Here is a 9,005-nt window from a genome sequence, read left to right as displayed (position 1 = left end):
ACCGAAGGCAGACGCTTAACTGACTGAGCCACCCAGGTGCCCCAAAACTGTATGTTTTAATCAGCTCAGGCTGCCAAAACAAAATACTAATGAACTGTTGGCTTCTCACGGTTCTGCAGTTTGTAAGTCTTAAGATCAGAGTGCCAGCATAGTTGAGTTTTGCTGAGGGGTCTCTTCCTCGCTTGCAGACAGCTGCCTTCTTGCTGGGGAGCACAAAGGTGGGGAGGAGAGAGTTCTGGTGTTTCTTCTTATAAAGGCACTAATCCCATCAAAAGGTCCCCGTTCTCCTGACCTCATTTAAACCTAAATATCTCCCAAAGGTCCCATCTCCAAATACCATCACATTCAGGGTTAGGGCTTAAAATATAATTTTTTTTTTTTTACAACATATATATTTTTTTTACAGAGGAAGTGAATCTAGTACTACGTTGTACACCTGAGGCCAACGTAGAATTGTCAACTATACTCAAATAAAAAAAAATTTTTTTAAACATACACATTTTCAGGGGAGAGGGCACATTTCAGTCCACAGCATTGTACCTACTCAGGAGTGTCCCTTCTTATGATAGTAATGATCAAATTCATAAACAATTCGAGAGTTTGTTATGTCCAGCCCCATGTCACACGCTTACATGGGTAGGTGCACTTACGGTACAGGGGAGGGAACTGGGTCTAGCTCATTAACTAGACTCTGGTTACAGCTAGTAAGCTGTCGTAGAGCTAAGATCTTTAGCTCAGGCCGTTTAACTGTAAAGCTCAGACTCCTAATTCTCTCCCCACACTGCCTTAACTAGAGGAAAAACCATTTTGAGATCTGAGGAACCGAGTTCAGGAATTTACTATTTTAGTTGTTACACTTTTGGAACTGGGTAGAGAAGAGTTCCAAATATCAAAGTGATTCTTTTGATAACTACTCATAAGAAAATAAACCAGACCCCCTCCCCAAAAAATGCTGACAACAGAAAGAGCTAAGAGAAAAGCACAACTTTGGAGAGTATACAAACACCAGTTCGAAAGGGGTGACTCTCTGAGTGCCAATCCAATGAGACACACCTTGCAGAAAGCACCTGGAAGTGATGACCCATCCAACTTGCCACGTAGGAACCGAGTAATGATGGATCACTCCCTGGCTCAAGTGAGGGCCTAGGGAACCAGCACTGATTCAGATACTGCTGGTGAGTATCTGCATTCCTCCTGGAGAGGAAATCTGAAAATACCTATTTAAAGCTTCATATGATGTTTTCTTCACTAAATAAATGTAGGTACTTAAAAAGTCAAGATGTATACAAAAGTTATGTACAAGGACAGTCATGATATTATTTCACAAATCAATTTAAATATATTCTGGTTATTAAAAACATGCTAATTTTTAAAAAGTTCAGAAGATACAGAGATGTTTAAAGAAACTGAAACAAAGAACTTTGGATATTACCTCTCAGATTTAACCGCTGTTATAATTGGGCTCTCCCCTCAGTGACATGTATGAATCTAGTTTATACTTTTATAACTCGTTGCTTTGTAACTTTTTAAAAACATACTCATCTTGGAGAGTTATTGATGCCAAAAATAGATTCATATCAATTTTAATGAATGCCTAGTATTTGTTGCATGAATAAAGCATAATTTAATCAATGCTTGATGGACTTTTAGTTGTTTTTAATGGTGGAAATCAGAAAGCAGTGGCGCCTGGCTGGCTCAATCGGTAGAGTGCGAGACTCCTGACCTCAGGGTTGTGAGTTTGAGCCCCACATTGCGTGTAGAGATTACTAAATAAAAAACTTAAAAAAAAAAAAAGGAAAATCAGAAAGCAGTGACATAGAATTATTATATTTGCAAGACTGAAAACACTGACTTATCTCACCCTCCTAGGATTTCATTAAAACAATACTTAAGAGAGAAAAAGAGACATAAAGATCAAGACAAGAGAATGGAAAAAAAGGACCATCAGTGGATCAGAGATTTCAAAATACTTGCGAAGACAGGAAGCTGATGAGGAATGAAAACAGCCAGGGGAAGTAGTAGAAACTGTGGAGGGTGAGATAAAACCAAGGAAGAAACCAATGTGCTCTACAGATTGCTAGAAGGGTCCAGAACCAGGAACCACTGAGTGCGGGGATGAGAGGCAGGGCCAAGAAACCGCATATGAAATAGGCGTCCCTCTCTCCAACCCAGCACAGAATGCCTCACAGCGACATCTACCCCCAGGGTGGGAGAAGGAACGGAGAACACCCAGAACTTCCCAACACACATATACACAGAAAACACTGAAACGTTATTCTGTACATACATTTAATGGCTCCATAGTAAATACCCTGCATTCAGCCACTTAGGGCAAAATGTCAGCACTCCTGCCCCATCATCTTAGCAGCTGACAAGTCTCACCTGAGTAGAGAGAGGTGATAATCCATTTACTACCTCATTCTTAAATATGAACAATCAAGACCCTCAGACATTTGAGGAAGTTTCCAGGATGAAAAGATAGAAGTATCATCTTCCAGTAGAAAGATTAAAAATAAATAAATAAATAAACAAACAAGAAACCACCCTGATTGTGAAGGGAAGAATTAATTCAGGGAACAGGGGAAAACAGACACATGGAAGAAATTTCACCCTTAAGCCCGTAACAGGATGCTACAAAGGAGTAACAAAGAACAAAAACTCCTGAAAGGTAAGAGCAGGGCTGAAATGAAGTCAACAGAAGGGCATGAAGATAAAAACTGATGCAATCTTCAACTAAATAGCTGAACACACAAATGGAAAGAGAGACAAGAGACAGAAAATTAACCTGGAACTTCAACCCTGAATTAATAGACATTCCGGGAAGAACATAAGTAATAAAGTGAGGAAATTAGAGAATTTCTCCCAACTGAAGGGCCAGAGCCTTCAGACTGAAAGGCCTTACTGATCACTCGGGACCTGGTGCTGTGCGTGCCGGGGGGCAGCTAACGCGTGCCACCACCACGGGACAAGCCGGGCGGTCCCTCCGAAGCTTACACATACGACTACCACAGGCCCCATCAACACCACTCCCAGGTACTGTCCCAAAAGGACTGAAGCAGGCATTCGGATGAAAACTTGAGCACGAATGTTCACAGCAGTGCTACCCACAATAGCCAAAAAGTAGAAAGGCCTCGAATGCCCATCAACGGATAGACATATCCACATAATGGAGCATCAACTGGCCATAAAAAGGGGTGAAGTACTTGATAGATGCTAGCGCATGAGTGAACCCTGAAAAGACTGTCCTAAGAATCCAGTGACACAAGAACGCTCCATGTGCATGAATGTCCAGAAGATGCAGATGTCCAGCAACAGAATCTGCTGTCTACAAAGTGTTCCCATCAGTGGTTGCTTAGGTTGTGAGGAAGGGGGATGACAGCTAAAGGGTAGGGAGCTTCTCTTTGTCTAAAACAGGCAGTGGTAATGGCTGCGTGCATCTGTGAATATGCTGAAAACCACTGAATCGTACGCTTTAAGTGGGTAAGTTGTATGGTCGTTAATTATATCTCAATGAAGTTTTTTTTAAAGAGAGGGATTAATCACTTCAAATGCCTGAAAGAAATCTAGAGGTAAGTATTCTTTGGATGCGGCTCAGAAGACAAAATGTGTATTAGGTGAGGAAACAAAGTCCAATGAGGATGAGGAGAGGTGGGGCATCGGAGAGCACAGGAACAAGCGAGCCCCAGATGGGAGAAGACCTCTTCCCTCTGATAGCGTGGAGGTAAGGGTGTGTGCTGAAGCAATGTAGACAGCAGGTGCTCTCCTGAAAACGGAGGGGAGGCAGAGCCTGCCTCTCGAGGTTAGGTGAGGGCGGAGGGGGCGTGTGCAGGGAATCCCACGTTCTTCAACATCGCTGGAACACAGGACACAGCTCAGGCAAGTCACATTTAAGTGACTTGCCTGAGCGCTCTTCCAACGCACTGGCAGCAAGCACCTGCTGTCAGACTGCGTCTCCTTTCTCTCGTCTCCCTAACGCCCCTATGTTTACACAAGTATCTTGAATTCATTTACAAACATCTTCACACACCGAGCATCCAGGCGTTGTCCCCAGTATCCCTCACACAGGAAACCTGTTTTTACCACCTTCAATCATCCAGGCGTCACTCTCGTTCTGAGATTCAACTTCGCATTGAGAGAAATCAGAGTCCGAACACTGATTAAAATTTACAGGTTAACAGATTATGGGAACACTTTCCACAAAGTTCACACAGTAACAGGGTAGAGGTCATTCTGTTTCTGCTCTGCTGCCTATAAAGCAAGTCTTCCAACCTTGATGCCAAGGCTTCTTTCACAACTCCAAAAGTCTATCGGCTATAGAGGAGGAAGAAAGGGAGGTGCATCACAGGAACTCAAATCTGGCCGTTTGATTAGGGAAGGAGGCAGGGCAGTGGAACGAGAAAAGCGGGGGAAACGAGGTAAGCAGCGCTGGTCCTAACCTGGAGCCTCTTCAGTGGGAAATTGAGGGAAACTGTGAACAGGGCCCGTGTGCTTTTGGCCCCAGAACTCTCGTCTTCCAACTGGCTACTGTTGGGAGGACCCAGAGACTAACATGAATGGAGGTGATTTGCTTCCTGTTTTCAAGCCTTCCTGTGTTCACCCTCTCCCCTCCTGGCTTTGAGTAAAAAGAACACCTTTCTCCCCTCCACTGCAAGAGCCCTAGCAGGACCTCTGACCACATTAGCTTCTGATAACTCAGAACTAGTTGGGCAGTGTGGAGGCAGGACGTGAGGAGGCAGGCTGATCTCCGGCAGGAAAAAAAGGGAAAGCAAGGAGATAGTGGGCCTGGGTTTTAGTCACCTCAGAACCTTTCCAGGGCACCTGAAATACTTATAAAAAGAAAATAATCTTTACTAATGCAAAGTCTAATCCATGACTTCCTGCAGATCTGCTTGTGATTCCTTGGAACAAAATTAATGATAACGGACAATAGTGATACCACAGTATTGGGAACTACTGTTTCACATCATATAACATTAAGGGTTTTTTTTTTTTTTTTTTGCAACATAAAACTATCCAAGCTCTAGGCCTCCATGCATCTGCAGATCCCCTCAGCACAACAGCTGGCTTCTGCATGGTTACTGCTAAACTTTCCAGGTGAAAAACTAAACCCAGATTGCTCATTTGTTATATCTATAATATTTTCTTTTACTAGAAATGAAACTTAAAGTAATATAACAGATTTAAAATAAAGAGGTGAGTTATGAGAAACCAGAGAAAAGTAAACAAAATAAGGAATGGTAACATTAACATCAGATAAGGGGATATTGGTTAGACATAAGTTAAAAGCATTAAATAGGATAAAAAGGAACTTACAAAGAAGACAAGGGATAGTCTTGTGTGAACCATTGACATAGCAGTTAAATATATAAAGGAAACCTTTTAGAAATGCAAGAAAAACTTGTTTAAAAATACATTTAAGTTGGAAATTTTAATCACACCTCTTCTAGAATTAGACTGATCTAGGAAATATATCAGAGAATTGGAACTCTAAAATCAATAAACGTGAATACTAAAACCAGTAAACCTGATGGAACAGAGGCACAGAACTTTTTAATTCCAAGAAGAAAATACACATATTTTAATACCCACGGAATGTGTAATCATTGATTATGTACTTGCCAAAGAGGAAATGCTTAGTTAAAACATACAGAATCTAATTCTCTGATCACAATAAAACTGGAAAATAATACAAACATGATCACCATCATGCAGTGCACTTGACCTTGCAGAGTGATGTATGTCAATACATCTATCTCTCAATAAAACTGAGAAAAGAAAATGATTGAAAAACTTAAGTATTTAAAAAAAAAATGATATCCGATCCTGAATAACTCTTGGGTCAAATGAAAAAAAATGACAAAATTACAACATATGTAAAAAGCAATGAAAAAGAGAACACTTTATACCAAAAACTATGCAACATAGATACAAGTTGTATTCAGAGGCAAATTACTGCCTTAAAAAGTCTTCATCAAAAATGAAAGATTAAAAATAAAAGCACTTAAAAAAATAAAGGCTCTTAGGTTAATATTAAGAAATTGGAAAAGAACACAAGAGAGTAGGAAGAGGGAAAAACAGAAAACAGTAAGAGCAGAAAAACGCCAAAGCTGATTCTCTGAAGCACTCAACAAAAGAGACAAATCCTCTGTGAGTCTGATTCGAGAAAAAAGAAAACAAAAATATGTAAGGTTAGGAATGAGAAAGTGAACAACTCACGTGCAGAACAGATTTTAAGAAGCACAACATAATTTCATACACAATACAATGGACAACTAATTTGGAAAACCTACTGAAAATGGAAGACTTCCAAGCAAAATATAAATTACAGTTGATCGCCCACAAAAGAGAAGAGTTGACTTTTTAAATGATCACAGAGGAGTGTGGACACATCATTTAAAATCCACCATATAATACTGCATCACATAATAAGAGTTTCACAATTGATTTCTCTCCTCGGCCTTAAAAGAGCAAATAATTCTGAAGTTGCTTAAATTATTTCAGACCATTACCATATAGACCATAGTAAAATATGAAATGATCCCTACAGTTATTTTAAGGGATCCAGTATAATTTTAAATACCAACATCTGATTAACACAGTACAAAAAACCTCCCCTATGTATCAGTCTGACTAATAAGACACACATTCTAAATAAAATACCAATAAATGGCACCCAAGAGTGTATCAAAAGAACATACTTTGACCAAAGAGAATTACTTGGAGATCCCATCAGTATTTTAGTAGGCACTGTATCAAAACTGTTTATTAATTTATGATAAACTGATATATTTAAAACACTGAATTTCCCATACTGGAACATGAAATCTCCATTTACTTGTCTTTAATGTCTTTTCATAATTCTTCATATTTCTCATAAAAAGTCTCTTTTGTGCAGTGTCTTCATATTGGGTTCCATTCTTTCCCTATTTTATAACTGGTATATAAGAAAAGCTTAAGTGTCTGTATGTAATTTATTTAGCCACTTTGCTGAACCATTTAATTAGTTCTAATAATTTGTAATTTCATTCTTTTCCATTTTCTAGAAATAAAATCACATCATCTAAAAATAGCATCTTCACTTCTTTTCTAACATTTTTGTCCTTTTCTTTATTGTTTTGGCTAGAAAAGCTAGCACCATGTTGAATATTAGTAGGGAAGGTAAATATTCCATTTCTTTCTGAGTTTAGTGGAATGTTTCTACTGTTTTATCATTAAGTATGAAATTTACTATCAGTTTAAGTGCCTTTTATCAAGTTGCTATTTGTCTATTCCCATTTTGCTAAGTGTTTTCGATCAAAGGAGGTACTGAATATTTTCAAAAAACACTTTATCAGTTGAGACGATCATACAGATTTAAACCTCATACAGATTTAAGCTACAGTGATTTATAGAAACAGGCTTTCTAATGTTAAATCATTTCCGAGATAAAACCTTTTTTGTTCCAGATGGAGGGCACGACTGAATTTGCTAATATTTTATTTTAGGGCTTTGTATTTATGGGAGTTTGGTAGTTTTTTCTTCTTGTGCTACCTCTGTCAGGTTTTGGCAATACTGGGATGCAAACATAAAATGATCTGAACAACTCTCCTTGATGGCAGCACTCCAGGAATAAGGGACAGCATGAGCAGGGACACCAGGATGAAAAATAACAGGATATGCTCAAGAATAGGATTTAAGACTTCTTAAAATGGACTAAGTAACACAAAGTAGGTTTGACTCAAGCTGCTAATTAATCTTCAAAGCACAACTCCTCTGCCAAAACACTTTGATTTACTGCTCATTTTCAATACAGAATAGAGTCCAAACTCTCTAGCTTGTATTCAAGATCCTTCCTGCTTTAACCTAACTTACTTCACATTTCAACCTGTGCTTTCTTGTCTGTGATGTTTGTTTGCCTAGAATGCTGGGTATGAGCTATGATGGCACATCCAAATCCTACCCACCTCTCAAGGGAATAGTTCAAACGTCCACGACAACTTCTTGGATCCAACTGAACTACGTTTGAATCCCTGTGTACTACAGCAAATTCTCAGCTTTTGGCTTGCCAACTTCTTAAGCTCTTTGACAGCTATATGAGGTTGGCAAGTGTCACAGACCCCCCGCCCCCCCGCCCCAATTCATGTCCTTCCCAGAACCTTAGAATGCGACTTGATCTGGAAACTGTCATTGCAAATGTAATTACTTAAGATCAGGTTATACTGGAGTAGGGTGGTCCTTTGTCCTTTTAAAGAGACACAGACAGACAGAGAAAACACCCTATTGGAGTTAAGAGATCCGAGTGATGCAGCTACAAGCCAAACAACTCCTAGGCTGGCTGGACACCACCAGAAACTAGGAAAGGCAAGGAAGCCTTTTTACCCAGAGTTTCAGAGGAAGCATGACCCTGCTGACATTTTCATTTCCGACTTCTTGGTTCCAGAACAATAAGAGAATAAACACGTTGTTTTAAGCCACCCAATTTGTGATACTTCGTTACGACAGCTCTCGGAAACTAAAACAAGGGCAACCTTAATTTGTCATTGCTCTTCCTAACCCCAACAGCGCATGTCCCTAGCCCAGCGGAGAACTGTGGAGGTTCTCCAGCACTTTCACGAGTGGGCAACAGCAGTAGTCAGGAATTACCAGACGCTCACGAGCTCCTGCTCTGAAACCACGAACAGCTAAAGCTCACTAGGCGGTAACCATTATGACTGCAAGGCATGCGGCTACGCAGATAAACGGAAGGCAGAACCTTAGTAAACTGCGGGGCAGCTGGCGGGGGAAGGACCTCCAACCCCCGAAGGACGCTCAGGAGGGAGCTCTTGAGGAGACAGGAGTCTCCAAGCCGCTCTGCCAGGCCCCGCTGAACAGCTCAGCCCTCTCCCCACTGCCCACCGGGGACCCAGCAACAGCGACCTCGGCCCAGGAGTCGCCCCTACCCACCTAGCCCGCCACTGACTCGCATCCGCGGGCGCATCCCTGCAGCGACGGCGCGTCCCGCAGTGATATGCGGTTGCGTGGGGGCG

At 40.8% G+C, this 9,005-nt stretch overlaps 1 long non-coding RNA gene across 1 annotated transcript; it reads right to left on the bottom strand.

The window, feature by feature from the left end:
* Positions 1 to 3,585: 3,585 nt before the first annotated feature.
* On the bottom strand, positions 3,586 to 8,969 carry LOC144382834 (uncharacterized). Its single transcript, XR_013450248.1, has 2 exons — positions 8,359 to 8,969; positions 3,586 to 6,934 (listed from the first exon to the last, which is right to left on the bottom strand). It is a non-coding gene; the product is annotated as an uncharacterized LOC144382834 (long non-coding RNA).
* Between the last annotated feature and the right edge of the window lie 36 nt (positions 8,970 to 9,005).

Source organism: Halichoerus grypus, chromosome 8, assembly GCF_964656455.1.
Source record: "Halichoerus grypus chromosome 8, mHalGry1.hap1.1, whole genome shotgun sequence".
NCBI lineage: Eukaryota > Metazoa > Chordata > Mammalia > Carnivora > Phocidae > Halichoerus > Halichoerus grypus.
This window is presented reverse-complemented; position numbering and strand designations above follow the sequence as displayed.